This window comes from Cupressus sempervirens, chromosome 3 (genome assembly GCF_028749045.1).
Source record: "Cupressus sempervirens isolate cs-2001-9-10 chromosome 3, ASM2874904v1, whole genome shotgun sequence".
In the NCBI taxonomy this organism is placed as follows: Eukaryota; Viridiplantae; Streptophyta; class Pinopsida; order Cupressales; family Cupressaceae; genus Cupressus; species Cupressus sempervirens.
Window position 1 is genome coordinate 1,124,071,838 of NC_143120.1, and position 26,684 is coordinate 1,124,098,521.

At 36.2% G+C, this 26,684-nt stretch overlaps 1 long non-coding RNA gene across 7 annotated transcripts in view; it reads right to left on the reverse strand.

The window, feature by feature from the left end:
- Nucleotides 1-13,619, reverse strand: part of LOC149570761 (uncharacterized) — a 30,716-nt gene extending 17,097 nt beyond the window's left edge. For 2 of the 7 annotated variants that reach the window (XR_016363024.1, XR_016363026.1), the window contains exon 1: nucleotides 13,114-13,619. This is a non-coding gene — a long non-coding RNA (uncharacterized LOC149570761). Of the gene's footprint in view, nucleotides 1-12,456; nucleotides 13,028-13,113 lie in introns of those variants that run through there. The other 5 variants (XR_016363023.1, XR_016363022.1, XR_016363028.1 and 2 more) reach the window with 4 other exon arrangements.
- Nucleotides 13,620-26,684: the final 13,065 nt, after the last annotated feature.

Below are 26,684 nucleotides of genomic sequence, written 5' to 3' on the forward strand. Positions count from 1 at the left end.
GCACATCTTGATATGGCTGGGGATAAGACGTATTAGCTTTAGGCAATTGTCTTTTGAGAGTTATCATGTCATTTACCAGCCTTTGAACCATGGGATTTGATGAAGTTGTCGCGGGAGAATTTTTGGACGTTGAACTTCTCTTTTCGACTTCCCCGCAGTAATCAGATCATCTTCCAATTCGGTAGCTAGATTTTTAGCAGCTACTAAATTTTGCACTCTATCTCTTTTGATCAAGAAATTTATTTCAGCAGGCATAGCATTAACAAAGAAACATTTTAAATTATCATCAAAGGGCCTTTGATTAGCTGGGATTTTATGGACAATTTTATCAAATTTTGCTACAAAGTCCCTCATGGATTCGGGAACCTCCTTTTTTAATTGAGCTAATTGAGCCAACAGGGAGTGTTCGCGTTCAACTACCTTGAACCTGGCTTCGAACCTAGTTCTCAAGTCCTGCCAATTAGTTATTGCTCCATTGGGTAAATGATAAAACCAATCTGTAGTGGCTTCGGTTAAGGTTTGTATAAATAATCTTACTGCTACGTCCTCATCTTGTATGGCCAGTTGACCGCACACTATATTGAATGCATTCAGATGTTCATCCGTTGTTACTTTCCCATCACCTTTGAATTTTGGTAGATGTTCTCTTGAACCTTTGGGTAGAGGGTTCAAGTTGGCTCCAAGAGCAAGCAGTCCTACAACCGGTCCCCAAGGGTTATTCGCTGCCATGGGTAAAACAATATTTAGAGGGGTAGGATTAATAATGGCTGGGAGAGAAACACCGTGCAATGTTAAGGCGTGGCAAATAGAGGATAGTGGTAGAGTAGTAGGAGGGCTATGAGGCCTACTCTATGCTCTTCTCCTAGGTGTGAATAATGGGAGAAGTTCAAGTTTTGTAATTCTTGGAAGAGTGGATCAAGTACCCCTTCACATTTTCTAGCCTTGGTATACTGTTAGGAATCCAGTTTGTTTCTTGAAAGAGGCTTGTCTTAAGGATATACTAATGTAAAGGGCTTTGCTTCTATTGCTGCCTCTATCTTTGAAACTGCCTAAGCAAATTAATCCTAAGTTCTTCAGCAATTTCTTCCTCTCTCTCTCTCTCCAACAGTCTCCTAGCTCTTTGATATTCCTCTATACTCCTAGAGTGCCAGGCGAGGGTGTTCAATTGGCTGATGATATCTTTTTGTTCGTTCTAAAAACCTAAGTTAGGCTATGATACAGGTATGACGTTTTCATGGGGTAGCACCATTTTGCATTGTAACTAGTCTGCTAATTTGCCGCCCCAGTAGAGTCGCCAAAAATCTAATAGTTAACAGATTGGTCTACCCGAATATATATATATATATATATATATATATATATATATATATATATATATATATATATATATATATATATATATATATATATATATATATATATATATATATATATATATATATATATATATATAGACTCTAATTACCCAGAGGAAATTCCAATTGAACTAACAGTTCAGTAAACAAGAATGGGTTTAGCCTCTGTATACAGATACTAAATAAACTTAATTTTCTGATTTACTTTTAACCTGAAAGTAAAGAAAGGCTTAACATTCAATTATCAACACAATATGAATATTCTTGAGATAAACACAAACTCACATAGACATAGGAAATTCGTATGAAACTAACTTACAGATTGATGTATATGAACTAACTCTGATGGTGGCTCACTCATGCCTCACAGGACAAGGGGAATTAGAGTATCCAAATATCTTAACTACTTCAACTTTACTCGCATGCTTCAGAAACTAAACTTCAGATGTAAGAGATAAATACACCATCACATAACTATTCCAACAAAAATTGCCATCTGATTTATTTACAGATAAAGTTATATAATATTTCTTATTCCACACACAGATGAAATTTCATTGAACCATAAATTACCGAAAGTCTGTTGTATTATAATTTTAGAACAACAAGGCTAATGCAGCTTCTAAAGGAAAAAAGATAAAAAAAAAGATACCTCAACCTACGTACATTTTTGCATACAACAAAGCTAACCCAGCTCCTAATGGAGAAAAGATAAACAAAACTCCCTCCACCTACATACATTTTTGTATTTATAGCCACCAGGTTGAATCGCTTTGAATTCCCTTCAGTGGAATCGATCGGAGAACTGAAAACTGAAGAAAAACATAAAAACAATTTGTAACTGAAACAAGCCTAACGACCAAGAGTTGGTAACAGTACTTGAAACTAAAATGAAAAAAAAAAAACTGTAAGGAAACTTGGCAAGAAAAAATATAACCACCGTTTCCACATAACCCATAATAGATCTAAAATAAACATAGAATTAAAAATCCACATGCAAGAGAATAGACAACATACCCACAAAATGTGACACAAGATATACCCTGGGAAACCCTCATTGAGGGAAAAACCCAGCCTCCAAAAGCATCCATCACCATGTATTATTCAGCAAAATAACCATTGCCATACAACCATAGAAGCCTTCATGGCCATAGCCACAACCGAGCAAACTATGTGAACAAGCATGAATCCACACATCCCATGCCATGCTTCCAACCTTCACAAATGCTCCCTTGGCTAACCTGTCAACCCTTGTCCCGCTCGACTCTTGCCTTTTGTCTTCTCCTTGTCACTCTCTATACAACAACTACCCTTGTGGCTGCTTATTTAGTAGCAAGTCCCACAAAACCACCAAGTGGTATTACATAAACCATGTGCTACTTAACCCACTGACCCAACATTTAATATTGGGCATTTAATTCTTTTCCCCCAATATTAAATAATTACATGAAATATTATCACAATGTTACTATATAACTCATCAAGAATATTCCATGGGAATCTTTACATGTTGCACATCCATCTAAGTAGAACATTACATGATAAAATAAAATAATAAAATATAACAATATTATGCAATGTGTGCAACACCCATTATCTCAACAATCTCCCACTTGTTGTATACATTGCATAGGGTCAATCCGTAGCCACATAAATGAACAAGGGAACAATCCCTCTCAGCACATCCACCATCATGGATCAAAAATACACCAAGTGCTCCATCCTGGTACCCGCAACAAAATCAAAGTATCTAGCATCTCAAACATGAATGATCTCACCTCCTATTATGCCACTGCCACTGGACATACATAGAAGCCATCCAAAGAGAAAGCCACCCAACCTGTCGCATTAGAATATCATAAAATCCTGTACCAACTGAAATTCCAAGCACAAATAACCTGATCCAAAGGTAATCACATGTATCCGTAGTTGTCAAAATATCCATAGCTGAAATAGCACCCACAGCAAAATGCCAAACCCATCCAACTATCCATTCCTCAAAGGTATGCCAAGTGAATCTCATATCACCGACATATCCAATCTGCAACCTGCAATCACAAGCCTCAAGAGCAATACCTGCCACATATATACCAAGAAGCTCCCACTGCAAAAGATAATGTCAAATCTATAACCAATCCACTCAACACATCTCAAAGAAGTGAATCCATGTAGTCTCAAAGACATCCACATAAACTGATATCCTGCAAGAACAACTCTCATAACAAGTCTCCAATAGTCTCCCAAATTCTCCACAACCAACAGAGGAAAGAGATAAAGTAATAACCATGTCATCTCTCACACGTCATACATGAGCACAAACTAGTGATCACAATCTCCAACCAATCTCAAATCCAGTGTAAGCAAAACCCAACATCCAAGAAGATAACCAAGACTAGAGAAACCATGCAAATCATAACCTGTATCATGTCCTTCTACACACACCTCTAGATGTAAACTGTGCAAGTATGATCTCCTCCATAAAACCCCAACAAGAAGCCTCAACAACACCCAAACCATACCATATAACTAATCATGGACGTAAGCCTCTCACAAGAAGATCAAACTCAATAAACCATTCCTAAACCAAGGAATAACCATTCCTAATCCAAGGAAAATGCCCAATATAAAACCATCTCCCAAACTCAACCAGCATAACAACATATGCACATGGAGATAACCAATACTAAATCATCTCTCAAATGAACCCTCCAGAACTAACTCATGTACCATAGCTCAAGATCCATATCCATGAAAGACAAGCATAAATATAATGCAACTGAGAGAAAGAATGGGCTATACCTCTCAGGTAGCAAACCGCTGAGTAGACCAAGAGTGGGGAATGAGAATGCTCATCAAGATACCCAAGTCTCCAACCAAGACTCATCTAAGAACAATCTCCTCTCAAGTCCATATCAGGTGATTGCCCCTCGGACTTCCTGCTGAAACCATCAACCATCCCAACAAATACTTCTCTAATCCAAGAGAAAAACAGCATCACCACTGTCTCTAAGTATCCATGAGCACCTGTAACCAATCAATCCATGCCAACTCCAATTGCAACATAGCAATATCATGAAGTATCTAGCTTATGATCAGTGTACTCAATACCAAGAAACTAAACCAAGATCAATGTCCAAGTTCCAACCATGGCCTCAGGAACATAAACATGACAACATGATCTTACCATCTCAACTAAAGATATAACATGCTCCATATGAACATACTATAACATGTCATAACTCTAAACGCGTATCAAGAGTATACCTTTACATAATAATGAAACCATCCTCATACCAAGGATAACATGCCAAATAAAAGCATAAACCACACCTTTGCCAAGAACCCTGTGAGTCCTCAAGATGCAATCATCTCCACACACCATGAAGAAAACCATCTCCACATACCATGAAGATAACTACAAGAACTCCATGAGTATTCAAGATCTAACCATCTTCACACACTATGAAGATAACCAAGTGCACCATGCAAATGTCAAAGACGCTTCTATAGCAACAGGATCTAAGACAAACCTCCAACATCTGCAAATACTCAATAAATATATCAATGCCAACAACTTCCACTCAACCGTGGTACCAAGTCACCTATGGCATCATAAAATCCATCTCCTACTTGAAGATCCAAACCAAACCAGGAGAACTAATCCTGCACTGTCACCCTATCACTGTCACAAGCTCTCACTAAACCATGTATCCAAGCTATCCATGACATAATGATGAAAAAATCTATCCTCTAACCATGAGAATCAACCAAGACATTAAACCATCAAAAAACTCAAAAGTGCACATCATGAGCTCCTTAAAAGAAACCAAATAACCATGATCCTCAACCAAGAAGATATAACACCATAACTGAATCAGAAATCCAAGCTAATAAACATCAAGGATGTACCTTTATATCCAATCATGTCATGCCAAAATCCATGGCACCATGATCACATCCATGAACCGAGCATCTGTCTCTCAAAGTGTCCAACTTGTCAGCATAAAATAGTCAACTACAATTCTCCACCATAACTATACCTGGTAACATCTCATCCTTTCTATATGAAGAAAATAGTAAATCATGTGACTTAGGGCATAGACAACCCAAATCCAAGCCACCAATCTGAATATGCATCAATAATGAAAGATCAATGGGCAAAGACAACCCATAACCAAGCTATATATGCAACCTGTAAGTATAGGCCGCTTACGAAACTGCACAACTTGTAGATCCAACAAGTCTCACACATATCCAAATCCAAACACTGATAACCATATCATCATGAGACCAAACTGAAATATGAACCGAGTATACAATGACATCAAATCTTAAATCTCCAATGCCATAAACTCACAATGTTACCATAGTCAAAATATACCTATAAACTGTTCAGATCAATATATCAACAAACAAATCATGCCAAACCTGCACCAAATCTGAACCAATGTGTAGAGCTTTCCGTTGACTACTCGAAGTCCAAAATCCGACTCCGTATGCCCAAGTTATGCCCTAATCTGTGCTCAAAATAAACAATATCTGACTTTAGGGCTTTTAAAACCTAACAAAATCTCAAAATCATAGAACCAAACCTACACCATGTTGTAGTGCTCTGAATTAGCTTTCCAACGCCTGCAAGAACTTTGAAATCCGATATTCTGAGAGAAAGTTATGGCTGTTTTACTAAGACAGTCTTTTTACCATTTTCAGTACGATTTTTCATTTTTCATTTTTTCAGTGACGAAAATTTCGACGGGATTAAATTTGACGGCCATCATGGGTTGAAACTAAAAAACTCTTTCATTTCCTCTGAACATGGCCAAACTAGGGCATATTATATATCAAAATTTATGGAAATGTCGACCCGGATCCAGTGGTGAGGTTTGTTTTTACACAGGAGGTCATTTCTGCAAGCTACTCCCCAAAGCCCTCATTTAAATGAAACATCCGAAAAAAAAATAAAAAAAAATCTTTTTGTCCAACAATTTCACATGCCCAAATCTTTTAACATCCCATCATAATAGCAAAACCCAAAACCCTCAAATCTGCAATAAATCATTCATATATCTTGCCCTTTTCTTTTATCCTCTCATGCATTCCCATGGATTCAATCTAGGGTTACAATAATAAAACCATAGCTCTAATACCACTTGTAAAGAAACTTGGCAAGAAAGAATATAACCACCGTTTCCACATAACCCATAATAGATCTGAAATAAACACAAAATTAAAAATCCACATGCAAAAGAATAGACAACATACCCACAAAATGTGACACAAGATATACCCTGGGAAACCCTCATTGAGGGAAAAACCCAGTCTCCAAAAGCATCCATCACCATGTATTATTCAGCAAAATAACCATTGCCATACAACCATGAAAGCCTTCATGGCCATAGCCACAACCGAGCAAACTATGTGAACAAGCATGAATCCACACATCCCATGCCATGCTTCCAACTTTCACAAATGCTCCCTTGGCTAACCTGTCAAGCCTTGTCCCGCTCGACTCTTGCCTTTTGTCTTCTCCTTGTCACTCTCTATACAACAACTATCCTTGTGGCTGCTTATATAGTAGCAAGTCCCACAAAACCACCACGTGTTATTACATAAACCATGTGCTAAAACCATGTGCTACCTAACCCACTGACCCCACATTTAATATTGGGCATTTAATTCTTTTCCCCCAATATTAAATAATTACATGAAATATTATCACAATGTTACAATATAACTCATCAAGAATATTCCATGGGAATCTTTACATGTTGCACATCCATCTAAGTAGAACATTATATGATAAAATAAAATAATAAAATATAACAATATTATGCAATGTGTGCAACACCCATTATCTCAACAAAAACAACTCCACGAACTTAGGGATTCCCAGCGTCACACACGCTCCGCTATTCCATGTATGCATTGGAGAAGTCAGGAAGGACTTAGTAGTGGGGGAGGCTAATATGCAATATACGATGTTTCCACACTTTCTTGCCTAGGGTCACCTGTTTGACTTTCTCTTTGTGCTCCTCAAGATGGTCTGTGCAAACGCCTAGCATGGATTCAATGCGGGTGACCTTAGTGAAATCAGATGTAGTAACGAACATAGATTCTTTGATCATATATATCTCCTCTTTAAACAAATTTACCATATCTGTGGCTTCTTTGACAACTTGTTCATCCTCTTTCAGACGCTACACATTTATGCATTTCAAATCCTTTTGCATCATTGTTCTGAGCTCTTTAAGATCTTTAAGAAGCTTAATTGATTCTTCATGGCCTTTCCTTGATAATTGAATTCCTCCATTTTGTATTTTCCTTGGCCACATACAATATTTTATCATCGAAGTCCTTCACTGCCTTTTTTTTAAAAGAATTTTGCAACACCAAATTTCTATACATCTTTTATTTGCACTAGCATGACATGCCATTTATTTCTCTCCTCCCATGTCTGCGCTTTGGGTTCAAGTTCTTGAATGGCGCTCCCTTTTCAGAATGCTTTGCTAGAAGAGACAGGAGCCTATCACTGATTCTGCCATTGAGATGAGTCTTCCATACAATATCCAACCCGATGTTGTATAATGGAGCTGCTCTTCCCTAGAGACAAAGATAAACATTGAGAACAACTAGCACGATTTTGAGGAAAAATTGTTGAATCCTCCAAACTTTGCTGATGAGCATGATGCCCGAAAACAAATTGCAAAAAAGTGCAATTTTTAGGAGAAAAATAGGAAAAACAAACTCAATTTTGAATTAAAATTGATCAAAACCCAACATGAATTTTGAGGTGAAAAATCAATCAAAAGTAGACAATATAAAGCTTCTTTTTTTAGGAAAAATGATAAAATCCACTAGATAATTTTTGAGGAAAAAATTATAAACCCATAAAGGAATCCCACACAACTTTGAAAATTACTGAATCAAAATTTTTTCAAGGCAAAAAATTGTGAAGACCCATCCAATCAGACATTTTTAAGGGTGGCAAAACATGACACGTCGCATGGCAAACTAGTGCATGCAACCAACATGCAAGTAGATGCAACCCTAAAAAATCAAGGACTTGCTGCAACCAAAAAACAGCAGGATCAAAACCCTTAACCAGGCTTGAATTTTTTCGCAAAAATCGTCAAAGACGAACCACAAAAGTTTCATAAAATACCTCTAATGGTTTTTATTATAATAGTCGAAAAACAAATTTTTAGAAAAAAATCCAAATCAAAAAAGGGTTGAATTTTCCTTTAAAAAATCTCCAAATTTTATGAAATCCCGTTGTAAATCAATGTTGTTGTTGTTGTTGTATCAAACAAAGGAGATGAAAGCTCCTTACATAGATCTACGAAGACAATGTTTCTAAATGAAACAAATGTGAACTAAAGATGAAAATAGAAACTACCTAATAAACTAAATACTAAGATGACCCTTAAAGAAACATTATAATATTCTAATATTATTGTGCTCCACAGGCCCAAACAAAGCTTTTTTCTGTTTCCTCCATCACTTAACACTAGAAACACTCGCACTTCAACACGACTCATCCTAAGAAAACCCCAAACCATAGAACATCTGCAACCACTGTTTCGTTAAAAAGTTAAACTCGTCCATGCCTTACATGCCTTCCCATTCCATCCTTCAAACAAGCCTTTTCTGACACATTTGCATCCATTTCCAAATACTTTTTATAATCGCAAAAAAATCTTACTGTACTTTCTCAGTTCTTTCATCATCATCATAATTACATGGCTGAAGGACGACTTGTATTAAATCCTTTGCCACCTTTCTTTAAAAGGACCAATTTTAACCATTAACACCACCATTTTAAGAACTATTACTTCATCCCTTATTTCTCTTAATACCTACCTACCTACCACCACCTTTCTGAAGAGATTCATAAAACTAGTCGATAAGAGGACCCAAACAATCAAATGATTCAAAGTTAAATTCACTCACTTCCTCGAAGTTTAAAGCCCATTTTGACAAATCATCCGCCTCCTTATTTGCTTCTCATTTTATGTGACTGATTTTAAAGTTTCCAGTTTGCTCCAAATCTCTACATATCAACCAAATGTAATTTTGTAGATGCCAAGCCTCTATTGCCTTATTTTGGATTGCCTGAATGATAATTAAAGAATCAACTTCTAGGTGAAAATTTCTGCTACCTAAACTCCTAGCCAATCCCACAAGTAACAATGCAGCCTTTGCCTTGACAACGTTATTTGTTCCCTCCTCAAGCTTCTTTACCAAGGTAGCCACCGCATTGCTTTTATCATCATGAGCAATCACCCTTGCTCTTGAAAGCCCTAGATTACCCTGTGCTGTCCCATCAAAGTTAAACTTCACGCATCCTTCATCTAGTGTCTCCCATTGATTTCCTTCCTAGTTTTATCCCCAGAAAGATCTACTCTAGTTGCCTACCCAGAAAGGAATGGCAGACAGTGGGAGTGATTGATTCAGTCCTGCCACTTCCTCTCTCTTCCTACGACAATTCCCTGTAGCCAAACCCCCTTGGCCTGATCTGATTCTTATGCCTGACCACATCCTTTGAATATTACTATCCTTATTTGTAAACAATATTTTTTGATTAAGCTTCTTGTAGGCAGTTGCACTCATTACCTCTTCTATGAAATGATCAACCCTCCACTTTAATCTATTTATAGGTTCAAATTTCTCTTGGATGATCCGATGGTTTTGCTCTTTCCATATCTTCCATACTACTATGGAAGGACTTACCTCCCAGATGCTAGAGAATATGGACTTTCCACAATGCCTCGACCACCCTTCAAATACTTCTTTGAGTAAATCTTGTAATGGTCCATGCCATCCCAATTTCCTTTGAAGATCCACCCAAACTTGCTTAGCAACCTCACATCCTACCAACAAGTAGTCCATTTTCTCCTCATGCTTCCCACACATTACACATCTTGTGGGTCCTGTAAAAGCCAAATGCTTTCTTCTCCCCCCCACTAAAATCCTGCCCTTTACTGCCAATCACACAAAGGTCCTTGCCTTTGGAAAACTGTCATTATGCCAACATAGATGTTTTTCTTTAAGCCTACCTACACCTTGGAGATCCAGCATCCAATAACCCACCTTAATTGAAGAATTCTGTGATGATGCTGCTCACTGCACTATCTTGTCCTCTTCCTCTGTTAAAAATATCTTTCATTGGCTGAAAATATTCTTCAAAGTCACCCTTTGCTATTGAGTCAAAACCTCCACATCATAGTCCTTCCACACCCACTCCCTTCCTGAGACACCACATCCGATTTGCACATAATCTACTACTCTTGTTCTCCACTTTTCCTAACATATCCATTTCTCAAAGATCCTATCTCTCTAAGAGGGTAGGGAAACCATTCCAAGAATCATCCTAGAAGCTAGTTGACAATACATTACCAATTTTCCATGATATATCTGTGATGACATGTCTGCACGATAAAATGAAATTCCAAATTGTGGATCCTTTTGGGTGATTCCTTATTGTGAGAATTCTCCAATTCTTATTCAAGTCCATGTACTTTGCATTTCGGATCCTAACCCATAACTTTGTGCCGGATACTTGTAGATACTCCAAATTAATTTTGCTCCTAGGGTCTCATTCATCAGCTGCCAATCGCTCAAACTAACATGACCTTGGTCCTTTTCTTTGCAAATTTTTTCTTATGCCAATAAAGGGATCCTGTCCTCATCATTTGCTCCATTCCAACATAACTTACACATTCTTTGTCCTATGGCCCTCAAAACCTTTAAGGCAATTTCAAACACATCATGGAGAAAATTGGAATTGCAGAAACTACAACCTTTAGCATAAGAATTCGCCTTGCAGAAGTCAACCATCGCCCCGTCCATCCCTCCATTCTTTTCAAATGAGACTCCACAAGATCCTTCCACATTTTGGCCTTATTTACACCTTGAAACAACAGAACCCCCAAATATTTACTCAACATAGCACCAACTTTCATGTTTGAGTTTCTGCATATTTCTCTATGTTTTTGTCTTGGGGAGTTGAAGAAAAAAAACTTTGATATACCCCAGTTCATATATTGGCCTGACACTTTCCCTAATAATTCTAGGGCATCTCTCATTATTCTTGCTTCTCTTAAAGAGGCCCTCCCCAATCAAAGAAGTGTCATCAGCAAAGCAATCGATATGTATTATATTTCATAACATAAATCTGAGATACAAACAGATGTAGAAAGTTAATATATTCCAATACTCTGCCCGTATGCAAGCTCAACAGAAGACTAATGGAACAATTGGTGTAGCAGACCCAGCAGTAGCAAATAAGATCCAAATACAGATTTCAAGGCCCAGATGCAAGCCAAACCTGCCTCACGTCCAATCTAGATGTATGACAGCACAAGATGCAGTGGTACGACACCTTGTCCACAATGTTTCAGATCAGTAAGGCTGGCTGCTAGCGATTTCCAGGTTGATACTGATTGCAGCTAATAAAATTTTGACTGTTATAATGCTTTGCAGTAATTTCCAGTGCCCACGCACAATTTCAGATATGGTACAGACAAAGTTTATGAAAATGGGCCAGCAAACTCCAACACAACCTTAAAATTTGTTCAATAGTATCGCCCAGAAATGAAATGGAGAGCAAGATATCTCCTCATCACAATAACTCAAAGCAACTAAGCACTTCCAGCCCAATACCAAATCAAACCCTTGCCTAAGAAATGCAATAGAAATGACTGTAAATGTAATCTTTTGAGTTTTACATTGAAACTTGATTGAATGATTCAAATCTTTCCGTGTCTCCATTATCCAAGCATGCTGAATGAGAGCTCTTCTATCTCTTTAATGATGCATTTTAAGCACTCAACCACTCATCTTGACAATGTGGGAGACAACAAAATCACCTTTTTACCATTTCATATAATTTTCGTATTTTTGCTTTTTCTCACTTATTTTCTTGCGGCTATTTTTCTGACCCCTGTTTTATTGCGATTTTTTTTTCTATGATATTTTCATGTCATGTCATATGATCTCCCTTGAACTTAAGTTCCCAAACATTTTTTCTAACTCTCCAAAGTATCATAAAATAAAGAGGACCATTTAATTTAAATATTTCCCACATAACTATGGTCTAGCATTTTTTTTCTTGGTAATAAGACTGTTTTTATTGATGAAGTCAGAACATTACATAAAGAAAGTACATCGACATACACTTGAAAATTTTAGGATGAGGTGAATTTGCTGAATCCTCCATCCGGAAAAACCATAACCTCTAACCATCATTGCATCTCAGTTACAGAGAGCTGCCATTGTCATTGTAGAGGTTTCCCAAAATTAAATAAATTCAAATTTACTGCGGGAACCAGAAGAAGTGTTCAGTGAAGCATTAACACTTCAAGACACAAGCAAGAGAAAAAATGACATTAAAAAAGTTTTCCAAAAATTATGCTGTAACAGAAATAGAACCAAAACTAGTGACCATTGATTGGCATCATTCTGTCTTTTCTTTCTGGTCACCACTTTTCCATTTACCATTGCCATAATGAAGGGGAACCCTTGCAATTCTTGATTATTCATTGTGGCATTCTGCTGCCCCTCTATCCATTTGTAAATTTTTTTGAAAATTTCACCTACTGCCCTAAAAAGTGAATTCAAAAAACCAACTCTGCATTCTTTTTCATCCCAAATACTAGAGAATTTGACAATTTCTGTGAAACATAACAAAAAACAATAGAGAGACATCAACCTACATAAAACAAAACACCAGAGTATAAATGGAAAGAGGAAGCAAAACCTTGCGTCTCCTGAGGGCACGTGGGAGAAACCGGATCCTTGCTCTAAGCATAGCATCGATTTTGGCTTTGGGTTAGTCTTCTTCGCCATTATTTTCTTTTTCCCTAGCTGTCCTCAACTCAACCAAACATTCCTCACTATTTGTAATCCACCCTACCTAAGCTTTCATATAAGCAATGCCCGTATCAATGATGTGTTGCTTAACTAGTGGCTTAAGGGCGTACCAGGCTTTTCTTGCCTTCTTGAATTGTTTATGCCTTAGGCTCTCATCAAATCTCCAAACAAATGGGCTGCACTTGGTAGCTGACATTTTTTCAATGCCAGTTTGTTTCTTGCCCAATTTTATTCCCATGCAGGCACTCAGGCATCTCAAATCTCATCTAAACCTAATAGAGCATAACCCTATAAAGGAAATCAAAGTGAAGCCAAAACCTTTGAGAATGAATGTGCTTGAAATCTACTTTATGAGTGTGATGTAGGAGCATTCTAGGTGTAAGAGCAATCTTGCATCAACCAAAGAATTATTTTTTTCTTTCTTGAATAATGGTTGTCTTAATGTAGAGTTGTTGTTTGTGGAGGCTTGCTACTTAGTAAGTTGGTCATATGAGCTTAGAATGTCTTAGTTTTAGAGGTGGAGGTTCATCTTGGATATATCAGCTTGCTAGTTGAGGCTCAGTACCATATCATGAGTATTCATGAAGTTATTGTAGATTTGTGGTGTGAAAATTTGGCATAAAAATTCTGGGTTCAGTTTTGAAGGCCTTAGAGGCCCTAGATGGCCTTTGAAATGAGGTTATAATAGCCAATTGGGTCAATAGTTCGCTGATCTAGGTGGATCTAGCAAGACTCAAATTTTCACAATCTCAGAATCTCTCAAATTCAACATCATTCCAAAGCTCTCAAAAATTAGACCTGACATAACTTGGACGGGGTCAAAAGAATCTCACATGCAAAAGTTATGTTCAGTCAAAGGTTTGGTGAAATCAACAAATTAGAGGGCTCAGAAAAAGGTAAAAAAAACAAAGTCATGAAAAATGGTCAATATTGGTATTATTGCGAAGAGTTTTTTAAGACCTTTCGAACGTTGTTTATTTCATCAAAATTTTAGATAAAATGTGGAAGATATTGCAAAATTACTTTTACCTCAAAAAAAGGAGCTCCCTATTTTCAAGCACCCCTATTTTTGTGGGTTTATATTTTCTAACAAAATGGCCACAAAATTATTAAAAAACAAAAATCAAAACATATGTCATTTAGTAAAGGCTTATGAATAAACCCTTATAAAATAACAAGATCTCTCAAAATATATCTTCCCTATAATTAAGGATGCAAATGCTAATGCTATTTATAAGGAGAGCCAAATAATATTAAAATTTTAGATCATTCATTTTTGGGAACTATATTATTTTGTAAGAATTTGTTGTAACGGAGGGATTGTTATGTAAAAATAGGAGATTTGTCAAATATTATGGTTTTACCCATAATAGGCAAATAAGTTTGTATAAAAGGGGGTTATTTTTCTCTTGTGAGGACAATGAGTATTAGAGAATTTTTATAAATTCTGGGAGAGAAATTTTGTAATTCTTGAGATGGAAATTAGTCCTTGAGAAAAAAAAAAAAGTCTTGAGAATTTTTGTAGAGAGTTTTTGTAAAATAATAGTTTTCCTTGTGAGAGAATTTGTAAGCACGAAGGCATTGTCTAGTGCTTTCAAGTGCATAAAAGAGACTGTGAATGTTTGAAGCTTGGATTCTATAACAAAGTGTTTTGCTTGGCAGAATTAATAGAGCGGTCCCCCTATTGAGAATTGGACTCGGAGACGTAGTCCTACTTGGACAAAGTTCGTATCAAATTGCTTGTGTCTCTTTATTCTCTTTCTTATTCTCTCAATTCTTTAAGTTTTTATTGTTATTAAACACACAGTTGATTAATTGTGTTTAAAGCATAAATTTTCTTGTATTTCAACGGTTTAAAATACATACCACACAATTACTGCCTAGATTAGGGATTAAATCTGTATTTGGATTAAAGTTATAAAACTTGCAAATCCTAGTTTTACAGATCATTCACAAGTTATGGTCTTCTGAAGTTGGGCCAATTGAAATTTTCAAAATAAAAGTCATAATTGTATTGGATCGACCCTATATGTATTTTTAGGGTTGGTTGGCCTCAAGGGTTAGGGTTTGATGTCTAGAAACTTCCTGAGTGGTGTAAAATTGCCTATATAATGAAGGCCTGTAGGTTCTCTAGTTCAACTCTATTGGCATTAAGTCATGTTTGTTATTAGTGACAACACTTCTTCAGATTTTGTATGGTTACCGAGCTCTTTGATCAGTCTCCAGTGTTTGCCATGTAATTCAGTGATTACCAAGTTTCACAATTCATACCGAGCATTCTAGTGGTTTCCAAGTGAATTCAGGCAGTGTGAAGTCCAGTAGTTCATACCGAGCAGTTCAGTGGTTACCAAGCTTCATAGTATCAACTGAGTCATCAGTTCTTGAGAAGTGAAGTTAGTGTTAATCGAGTGATGGGATGATTAGTGTTTACCGAGTGCAGGCATGGTAAACATGAAATTCAGTTTCTACCGAGTAACACTGTATCTACCAAGTCACCAGTGTATACTGAGTTCGAAAGCTACATTGAAGTGATTAGTATGGACCGAGCCTCTACTTCTATCGAGTGCATGATGATGCCGAGTAATGACAGTGGACACCATGTATCAGAAATTCACCAAGTTAGTTTTCAAAACTCGAGTTTCTACATTTGGGCCGACTCATTAATATTGGTGTTAAATTGTGTATTGGCCGATCTTGTAATTATGAGAATTGGGTTGGTATATATGTAACGTATTGTATCATACCTAAGTGTAGTAATGTTTTGATGCATGAGAATGTGAATGTGGTGATAAGTATGTGAATGTGAATTAGTAGCAGAGCAAAGTGTATTGCAAGGTCAAATCAGGAGCAGTCAAGTTACATCCATCACATAGAGGTGATCAGTACTTTAAGGATCTTAATAAGAAATTTAGTTGTAATTCAGATTTATTGTTTCATCCTAACAAGTGAATCAGCTTCAAATCCTTTAACAGGGTAGACTTAACAATCTTTTCTTTATATCTCTTTAGTGAGTGCATACTTCATTGTATGTTTGTAAAACTTCTAACAAGGTAGACCTAGCAGTCCTAATTGCTCCTAACAGGGCAGATCATCAGAAGTGATCATTGTAAGGCTTAACATGCCAACTTTATATTGTAGTATTGAAGTTTTGTGGGTATAATCCCCACCCCAGTTTTACTTTCTATTTGGAAGGTTTTTGGGTCACCAAATATTGTGTTCAAAGTGTTTTATGCTTTCAGTTTCTCATGCATGCAGTAGATTAGATCTATTGATGATAATTGGATTATGTTATTAAGTGATGAATTTGTCAAAAGTTTTGAGGTTACTGATTCACCCCTCTCCTCTCAGTAACCTAGCTAGTCTTGAATATTTCCAACAACAGGTATTAGAGTTTTGTGGTTCTCAAGATAAAGTTTGACAACTTGAGCAAAGATCAAGGACAATGGAGATATTCAGACTTGACAAAGCTATTGACAATGAAAAGCTAGATCTGGAGATGGTCATAGCTCAACTCAAGAAAGCAAAAGAGAATCTTTTTCAATCCCTAAAAAGAAGGAAAGAACTTGCATATTAGATGAATGACCACTAGTATGTTGAAGAGAAGATTGAAGATTTTTTACCCTCAAGCAGTTCAGATGAAGCAAATGATGCAATCAGAGAACTCTTGGAAAAGAATGGCTCCTTGTAAGAAGTAAGAAAATTGAAAAGAGAATGAGAAATTCAGTCAATAAGATTGTGTGAAATCTTAGAACAGAGAAATAAGGCAAAAGAAGACTTGGAGGTAAGGAACAATGAAATTCAAAATCAATCCCTTCAGCAAGAAAGTCTTATCAATCAGCTCTCCAATGCAAATGAAGAAATCATGAGTTTGAGATTTGAAAGTGAAAGGTTAAGTACATAATAGTTGTGCAAATACATACACTCTGGCAAAGGATGGAGTGAAACATAAGTTGAAACTATTAAAGGATACCAATGAAAAGGTATGTAATGCTACTAGAACATGTTTTGTTGATGAAAAGAAGTTTCTAGAGGATATGAGGCATGAGCATATGTGTTTTGCTATAATTCCAAAAGATGGTAAAGAAGTAGAAAAGGTACTTGTAGAAGTTGCAGATATGTTGGAAGAATTTCTAGATATTGTATCTGATAGTGTGCCTGATGGATTACTACTTGTGAGGCAGATCAGTCACCAAATGGACTTGATTCCTTAAGTGAGTTTGCCAAACAAGGCACCACACATAATGACACCAACATAAAGTGAAGAGATGAATAGACAAGTGCATGAGTTGTTGTAGAAGGGATTGATTTGAGAGAGTCCGAGTTCATGTGTTGTATCAGCAATATTAACACCAAAGAAGAATGGAGAATGGAGGACGTGTATAGGTTCTCTAGCTATCAATAAGCTCATAATCAAGTACATATTTTCTTTGCCACAAATGTATGATATTATGGATTGTTTGAATGGATCTGTGTATTTAACAAAGATAGACCTCAAGAGTGGGTACCATCAGATTCAAATTAGAGAAGGAGATGAATGGAAGATTGCCTTCAAGATAAGGGAAGGATTGTATGAGTGGTTAGTCATGCCTTTTAGGCTAACCATTGCACCAAGCCCTTTCATGTGGCTCATGAATGAGGTACTGAAGGAATGCCTGGGTAAGTTTGTCATTGTTTACCTAGATGATATTTTGATCTTTAGTAAGACATTGGAGGAGCACATAATGCATATTCATAAGGTTTTTGAGAAGTTAAAGGAAGAAAAGTTGTTGATAAATTTGAAGAAGTGTAGTTTTGTGAAGGAGTTGGTGTTACTTGAGATTTGTAGTTTCAACAAAAGGTCTAAAAATGGACCCTGAGAAAGTTGAGGCTATCTTCGAATGGCCTACTCCAAGGAGTGGTATGGAGGTAAGTTCTTTTCATGGACTCGCTAGGTTTTACAAGAATTTTATCAAAGGTTTTAGTAGTATTTGTGGATCCTTCACTAAAACAATGAGGGGGGATAGAAAAGAGTTTAAGTGGACTGTAGGAGCATATAAGAGTTTTAATCTATTGAAAAAAAAAAATTATAGAACAGTCTGTTTTAGTACTTCCAAATTTCAATAAGGTGTTTCAAGTAGACTGTGATGCTAGTTGTACTGCAATAGAAGCTATTTTGAGCCAAGAAGGTAGATTTGTTGCTTATTTTAGTGAGAAGTTGAATGGTGCCAAAACAAAGTATTATGTTTATTCTTTAGAAATTTTATGCTATAGTTTTGGCATTGTAGAAGTGGAGACACTATCTTCTTCCTAAGGAGTTTGTTTTGTATACCGATCATCGAGCTTTGCAATATTTGAATAGTCAAGGAAAATTCAACCAAAGATTTTTGAAATGGGTTGAGTTTTTGTAGAGTTATACATTTGTTTTGAAACACAGAAGTAGGAAGTCTAATAGAATTGCAGATGTTCTTAGTAGGAGACAACTTTTGCTGATAGAGATGCAGATTGAGGTGGTTGGGTTCAAGGAACTCAAGAATTTGTATCCAGAAGATCTTGATATTGGAGAAGTTGTACAAAACTTGCTACACTTGATAGGTCAAAGTGGTTGGAGTTCATAATCTAGGATGGTATGTTGTTCAAAGGAAGTTAGTTGTGCATTCCAAGAATTTCTATAAGGGAGAATCTCATCAAGGAAAAACATAGTGGAGGATTGGCTGGACATTTTGTTAGAGATAAAACCAATTCTTTGGTTGCTGAGAATTAATACTAGCTATAGTTGGAACAAGATGTCAAGAAGTTTGTATGGAGTTGCAGGATATCTCAGATGACGAAAGGAGTGAAGCAAAATATAGGGTTGTGTTACCCATTACCTGTAACAAAAAAGCTATGGGAGGATGTCAATGGATTTTGTTCTTGGTTTATTAAGGACTTAGTGAGGGCATGATTTAACTTTTGTGGTGGTTGGTAGGTTTTAAAGATGACACATTTCGTTCCTTGCAAGAAGACTAATGATGTTCATGTGACTGAGTTGTTTTTCAGAGATGTGGTGAGACTACATTATCTACCAAAGAGTATAGTTTCAGATTGAGATATCAAGTTTGTTGTATATTTTTGGCATACATTGTGGAAGAAATTGAAGATAGATTTGAAAATCAGTTCCTTGCATCATCCGCAAATTGATGGACAAACATAGGTGGTGAATAGGAGTTTGAGAAACTTGTTGAGATGCTTGGTTGGAGATAAGCCAAAAGCATGAGATTTGATTTTACCACGAGCAAAATTTTCATACAATAATTCAATCAATATAACTACTAGTAAATCACCATTCCAAATTATATATTGGAGCTTGAGGAAGTTGGATAAATGAGAGATAAGTAGTGTTGAAATGGAGTATTTTGCAGAACATTTGAAGAACATCCATGAAGAGGTGAGAAAGCACATTACAAGGATGAATACATAGTACAAGGCTAAGGCATATGAGAAATGAGGTATAAGGAATTTTAGATTAGAGATGAAGTCATAGTTTGTTTAAGGAAGGAAAGATTTCCAATGGGTACATTTAACAAGCTGAAAATGAAGAAATATGGACTATGCAAGATATTGAAAAAACATGATTCTGGAAATGCCTATGAAGTAGAGTGATTTGTTGAACTGAATATTTCACTAGTATTTAACATTTTAGATTTGACAGAATATCATGAAGGAGGTGATGGAGATCAAGTTGTAGAAGTGCAATGGAGTATTCCAATAGCTACTTGAGCTCCAAAGGAGATTGAGGAGATACTGGACACAAGTGTTGGAAAAAGTACAAAGAACAACACCTATGAAGAGTACTTGGTCAAATGGAAAGGGAGACTAGTAGAAGATTCATCATGGTTAGCAAGGAAGGAGGTTGTTTGTCTTAATTTTTCTCTAACTACCTCAGACATGATGGGGTCACTTCTCAAATTGCCTTGGGTGTTTGATGCAAGAACATCTTGGGTGTAAAAACAATCTTGCATCACCCAAAAAAAATTTCTTTATGTTTCTTGAATAAGGGTTCTCTCAGTGCAGAGTTGTTGTTTTTGGAGTTTTGCTACTTAGTAAGTCGGCTTGCAAATTTGGTATAAAAACTTTAGGCTTAGTTTTGAAGGCCTTAGAGGCTTTGGATGGGCTCCAAAATGAGTTTGACTAGACATGGTGCAAGGTAGGCCATGTAGATCAAAAACTGAGGATTTTGACATGGGTTTATAATAGATGATCAATTCTATGATTCACAAGTTATGGTCTTCCGAAGTTGGGCCAACCAAAATTTCCAAAGTAAATGCTATGATTCTATTAGGCCAATCTATATGTATTTTTAGGGTTGGTCAACCTCAAGGGTTAGGGTTTGATGTCTCGAAACTTCTCAGGGTGTGTAAAATTGGCTATATAAGGAACACTCGTAGATTGTCTAGGACAACTTTGGGTGATAGTTTGCAGCCCTGTCTTGCAAATTTTTATAAGAAAGGCACTTATGAGAGTTTACATATTGTAATTCTAAATTTTGTAATTCTGCATTTGTGGATATAATAAGCAGCTCACATTTTGTTATCTCCAGTTGTTGTTTATCTATTTTTATAATGTTTTTGTGGTATTAAGGGGAGCACCTTTCATTAGAGTGTATGCAGATGAATGTAGATCTTGAGAGGATGGATGTAGAAGATGTAACAAAGGATTTTGAATGTATGAATGGAGATCTTGAATGTTGAAATGCAATAAAAGATCTAGCATAAATTCATTCAATAGCTTGAATGCATAAATCCGTGATCTTCAATGGAGAGATCGCTTGAATGCCTTATGCTTGAACAAAGCTTTAGCATGAGTGCTTGAATGTGAACTTGATGGATTTGATGGATGCATGATGTGAAAATAAGGAAATGGAAGGGTTTATATAGAGCTCAGAATTGACTAACTCTTGTAGGCCGACTTGCCTAGGAGTTTGCACCCTGAAACTAACAAGACACAAGATCCAAGGAGAGGACCCAATCAGGGGCGTACACCCATCAGGGATGCACTACGCCTCTGACAACCAAGGGCTAGAATCTTTGAGATCCCAAAATGAGTCCCAAATCTCATAAATCATGCATAGAGTTCAAGATATAGCTGTTTGTAATGACCCTTCTCAAATCTGATCCCAAAATGTTGATAAAAGTTCAAGAAGACACTTTGCATACAATGGTCATATGATTGATATAAATTTCAGTTTGCTTTTATGGCTCTTTCCTTCACTTAACATCAATAAGAATGTTTGCAAGAAGACTCTCAATTGACTAAACAATGACCTAACATGAATGTGCAACTTATTTTGACAATATTCAATGCATATATGTGACTGAAACTACTTGCAATATGCAGCTACAACAACTAGTAATTATGACGAACACTTTGGATGCAACCTACGATGGCATTAATGCACTCATAGCCAAGTGGCATTAATACAAACACTTGATATGCATCATTATAACATTATTTATGCCAAAAAGAGAACCTACAGCCAATTGACATTTTGTCAAACAATTGGCATGCAAACTAATAAGATGATCATGAATGATGAATACATATTCAATTACACTATATCAGACTAGCAAATTATGTCTCCTTTATTTCACATAATATGTTAACTACAATGCTAGTATGAAATGGCCAAGACTCTTGGCTTTCATCTGCATGAATAATGCTTAAATTTGTTACAACTTTCATCTACAACCTTACCTCCTAATATGCATCTAAATGATAAGAACAATGCATGTAATATCCAAAGGAACCTGATTGTAGATGGCTGTAATAATTTTCTCCAATGCTGCCTTTCTGCTTTGCTTTTTCACCTGCTTTTTTACTTTGCTTTTTCGAACTACTTTTTCGAATTGCTTTTTCGGATCTGCTTTTTTTGACTATTTTTTCAAATTTTCTTTTTCGGATCTGCTTTTTTCGGATCTACTTTTTTCAAGAACTCAAACCCTCAGGTAGTCTAAGTATACAAATTAAGCTCAACTTGAAATGGTTAAATACCACTTCCAAAGTGCAACCCTTCAGAAGGTCTTTCACTCCCTTAGTTATGCAATCTCTTGAGAGGTATCGTTTTCAAGGATTATGTTAAATATTTGCAGACCTGGATGGTGTCTCAAATGCTAAAAGAGAATGGTAGTAGAATCATCAATTCCTGTCTGTCCAAATGAGAGGCCAGACCCTCTATTTATTTACTTTTCTAAGAAGTTACTAAGAACTTTTAGAAGCATCCTTTTCTAAGAAGTTACTAAGAACTTCTAGAAACATCCATTATAATGCACTTTTATAATTAAATAACTTTATAAAATAAAAGGTGCAACTCAACTTAGAATTATAACATGCAGGCCCAATATAAGAAGTAATGATAAACTATAAATAATATCTCCAAGAGCATGGTAAACCATCCAATCCCCAAATAAATGCCAGAATGACTCTCTCATCACAACCACTCATCTATGGGAGTCCGTGATAGACTAATCTGGCACGCAAAATGATGCTAGCCAAAATGGGGACATTACACTATTTTGGTGTGGAGAGTGGATTCCAAGTGGATAGATGAAGGGAGGGGAAGGACCTAGGAAGATAGCTCCATGAAAATAAGAGCTTTGAAGAAGCTCTATTAGGTTTTACCCCAATTCCACCTAGGAGAAAGGACAAAAGAGTGAAGAAAGGGAAGGTGCAAGGAGCTTGATGATCTCACATTAAATAAGTGCTAAACCTTCATTAAATTGGAGTGTGTCTAATTTAAGACGATAAATTTAGCCCCCACTTTAGTGAGAGTGTGGATCAACCCACGCATGCGATAAAGTAGAGAAGAAGAGAAGAATCCAACAAATCACAGTGAGATAGAACATCACTTAGTCAAAGGGAACAAGCCCCCAAGACCAAGGGTCCTAACTCCACATCCATGCGCTACAGTGCAACGAAAAACAAAAGAAACAAAGCTAAAAAGACAAAGACACTACAAGGGGTTAGTACTAGAAAAAACACAAATCAACCAATGAAGGAGACCTCAATTGAAGAAACATCTCACCCTCTAATATCATATTTAGAAAGCTATTACAAGAATATGAAAGATATAAAAGATGGCATAAGAAATGCAAGAGCAATATCATTAGTGAACATGGCTTTTGGATCCACCTTCTACTAGCATGAAAACAAAAAAGAGAGAAGGGAGAGAAAAGTGATTACCTTGCCTAGTAGAGTGCTCAACCCTTTTATGAATCACTAGAAGAACTGCTACAAAAGATGGCGTTGAATGGTCTAACCGGGTGGTAGCCTACTAGATAACCCATTGAAGTTCCATTTATAGATCAACATCCTTTGTATTATAGTGGCATGGTGTTGTGAAAATGTGTTACTCGTGTATGGGACTTAACATGTTGTGCTTGAATGAGTTACTTACATTGGGACTTAAGCAAGTTAAATGTGTTACCCAAATATAAGATTTAGCATATATGTGTTTGGATGTGTTTACCATGAATGAGATTTAGCAACTTTGTTTGTTTTACTCATGATGAGATTTACCATAAGTGTTTGTGTATGCAAAAGAGAGGTGAAATAACAATGCATATATTTGAGAATAACTTAGAAAGTATACCAAGAATCTAGGGCTAAAGTACTATAAGCCATGCTCAAAATCCGTATTTGATACCCCATGAGAGCAAAAAATATGGACAAGGAGGGTGTATATATGCCACCCTCCTTATCATATCTAGATACTAGACACAAGAAGGAAGAGAAAGAGGATACCTACTTTACACAACAAGGAGATATCCTCAAAAGTGAAGAGATTTAACTCTTACAATCTAAAAATATAGACAATCGTGAAAATGATATGTCGCTTATGGAAAAAGGATCCTCATAGGGAGAAACCTCAATGACAAGATATCTGCCTAAGAGGAGTGCTTGATCAAGATAAAATCTTCGAGAGAAGAGGGAAGAAGAACAAGAATACACCTATTTAGCCCACTATGTAGGTGGAATAGGGATTCTTGGATGAATGATAACAATCTCCAAGCAAGGGAAAATGCATTTAGTGGACATAGTTTGACTTGATAAAGAAGAGGTGATTACTTAAGACATGCACCTCTTGCAAAAGAGAGAATCCATAGCCAAGACATAATTCTTCATAAAGAAAGAACAATGTCACATAATAAACAAGTTCCACTAAAGCCCAAGGAAAGTAGATCCTTAGTAAAAGAGATAAAGAAATACACAATGCTTCTTGGCCCTTGAGCGTGAGACAAGAAAAGGAAAATCTATGGTGAATTATATAACAAAATCTTGCAAGATATAAGGATGAATTGTAAGTGAAAATCGATAGCCATGAACAAAATACAAACACCCCATATCCAACAAGAAGCATAGCTACACCTTTGAGGGGATAAAAGAAAGAAACATCATAGGATAATCAATTCCAAGAGACAAAAGATGCTAGAAAAGATATCACTTATAAACTATAGATGATAATTAAATGAGAAATGTTAAAATCAAAATTATGAAAAGACATTTGCTAGGCAAAAGTACACAACCACACATCTAACAAAGCAATACATACTCATAGATAAGAATGTTCTATAAAACAATAAAAATCCATAGAGAAATTAGATAGAGATATAAACGAATATCATGGTATGCCTACTTAGTTATTATGAAAGTAACAAAAAAGGGATAATGAATCCTAGAGAGAAGAGAGAAAGAAAATCCAATAGAAGACCTAAATGTTAGATTCCTTAAAGTAGTATGCAAACTCATAAAGGATATTGGACGCATTAAATGAAGGACACATTATGCCACCCTAAGTGATTTCATTTATACTAGACATGTAATTCAAGCTAGTGAATGCAAGAAAAGATGCCATCATATAAAAGGAAAACAAGTCAACAAAGGGAGATAATGGATTCCATGATATAGACAAACAGAGGAAATAGGGCCCTTTTCCCCCCAAGTGAAGAGACAAGGGAAATGCCTATTATGTTACTCACAAAGTAGGACAATGAGCCCCCCATGGGAAACGATAGCAATGTAACAAACCTAGGAGCAACATAATAGGGATGTAAGTGTATCAAGTAAAATGATCATGAAAAGGATACCATTCACCATTGCAAATCATATGAAAGATAACATAAGCAATGCATGGAAAATAAGAATAAAGCATAGAAAAGGAATATTTCTTAGATGTAATTAAATGGAAATGTAAAGAGAAGGAATCAATACGTGTATGCTCATCAAATAAAGGTGAGTAATTCACAAATTCAAGAATGTATGTTGTTGGTGTGAAATGTAAAGTTTCCCAATCTTAAAGAGTTGAAAAGACACTCCAAGGGTCGATATGAGTAGGGATCCTTATGATCTAAGGGTAGATTTTTGAAAATAAGGTCATAATGATTATCATGTTCAACAAGACCTAACTTGATTTGAGGTGTAGCTTGAAAAAAAAAAGGAATCAAGGATGTGGTCTTTTATGACTAAAGACACTCTTAGGAGAAGAACAAACAAAACTCATCAAGGCCTCATGTATAGAAGGAGTGTCAATGAAATGCAGAAAAAGAGGTTGATCAATAGGAGCAATAACCATGTTATCATCCAAAAATGTCTCATGAGGAAGAGAGTAATCCATATCCCTGTTTTAGTGTTCATCCCTAATAGTAGAATTTGTAAGAATTTGTCTTAGGGAAAAATCACCCAAGATCAAGGAACTCAAGCACAAGCACATAATAGATGGGAGTATGATGAGAATAACAATATATCATTCAATTGATGTACAAGTACACTAGGAGTGCCTGTATATATAGGCCTTTGGAATGTTTCTAGAATATCTAGGAGTCAACACATTGATAAGTCTTACAACCAAGCACATATCCACTAGGAGTGGATTATCCTCCATTAAGAATAGGAGTAAGTGCGATGATGAGAGGGTAAGCCTACAAAGGTGTAGCATGTAAAATTATGTTGTAGACACTATGTGCTAAAATAAGAGTGCAAAAAACTATGTTGTCAACATGAAAACTCAGTTAATTATGCAAACTCCAATGTTGTAGACACCATGTGCTGAATTAGAGTTGCTTACTTCAGTGTTTTCAACAAGACAATTTATAATAGTACGCAAACTCCTAAGTGTCTCACCTAAAATAATAAAATAATGCATTGACCAAAGTAAACTTAAGTAAAGTGTAATAAGTAAATACTTATTTACACCAACACCCCCCCTTAAGTGCAACTTAGGGGAATGCACTTAAGCTTACAAAAGCTAGGATGAAAATGCATGATGGGTCTCAGCTACTAGGCCATGTTAGGTACCCATGTACAAAATGCAATGAAATATCTCATAAAGTGGAGAAAAAGGGAAAACCTCATGAGAAAAACCCTCCCCCAAAAAGAGAGATAAAAAACACACTAGTACATTTGAGGTCATTTTTCGACCAAAAATTTTGACCATTAATTAATAAGGTT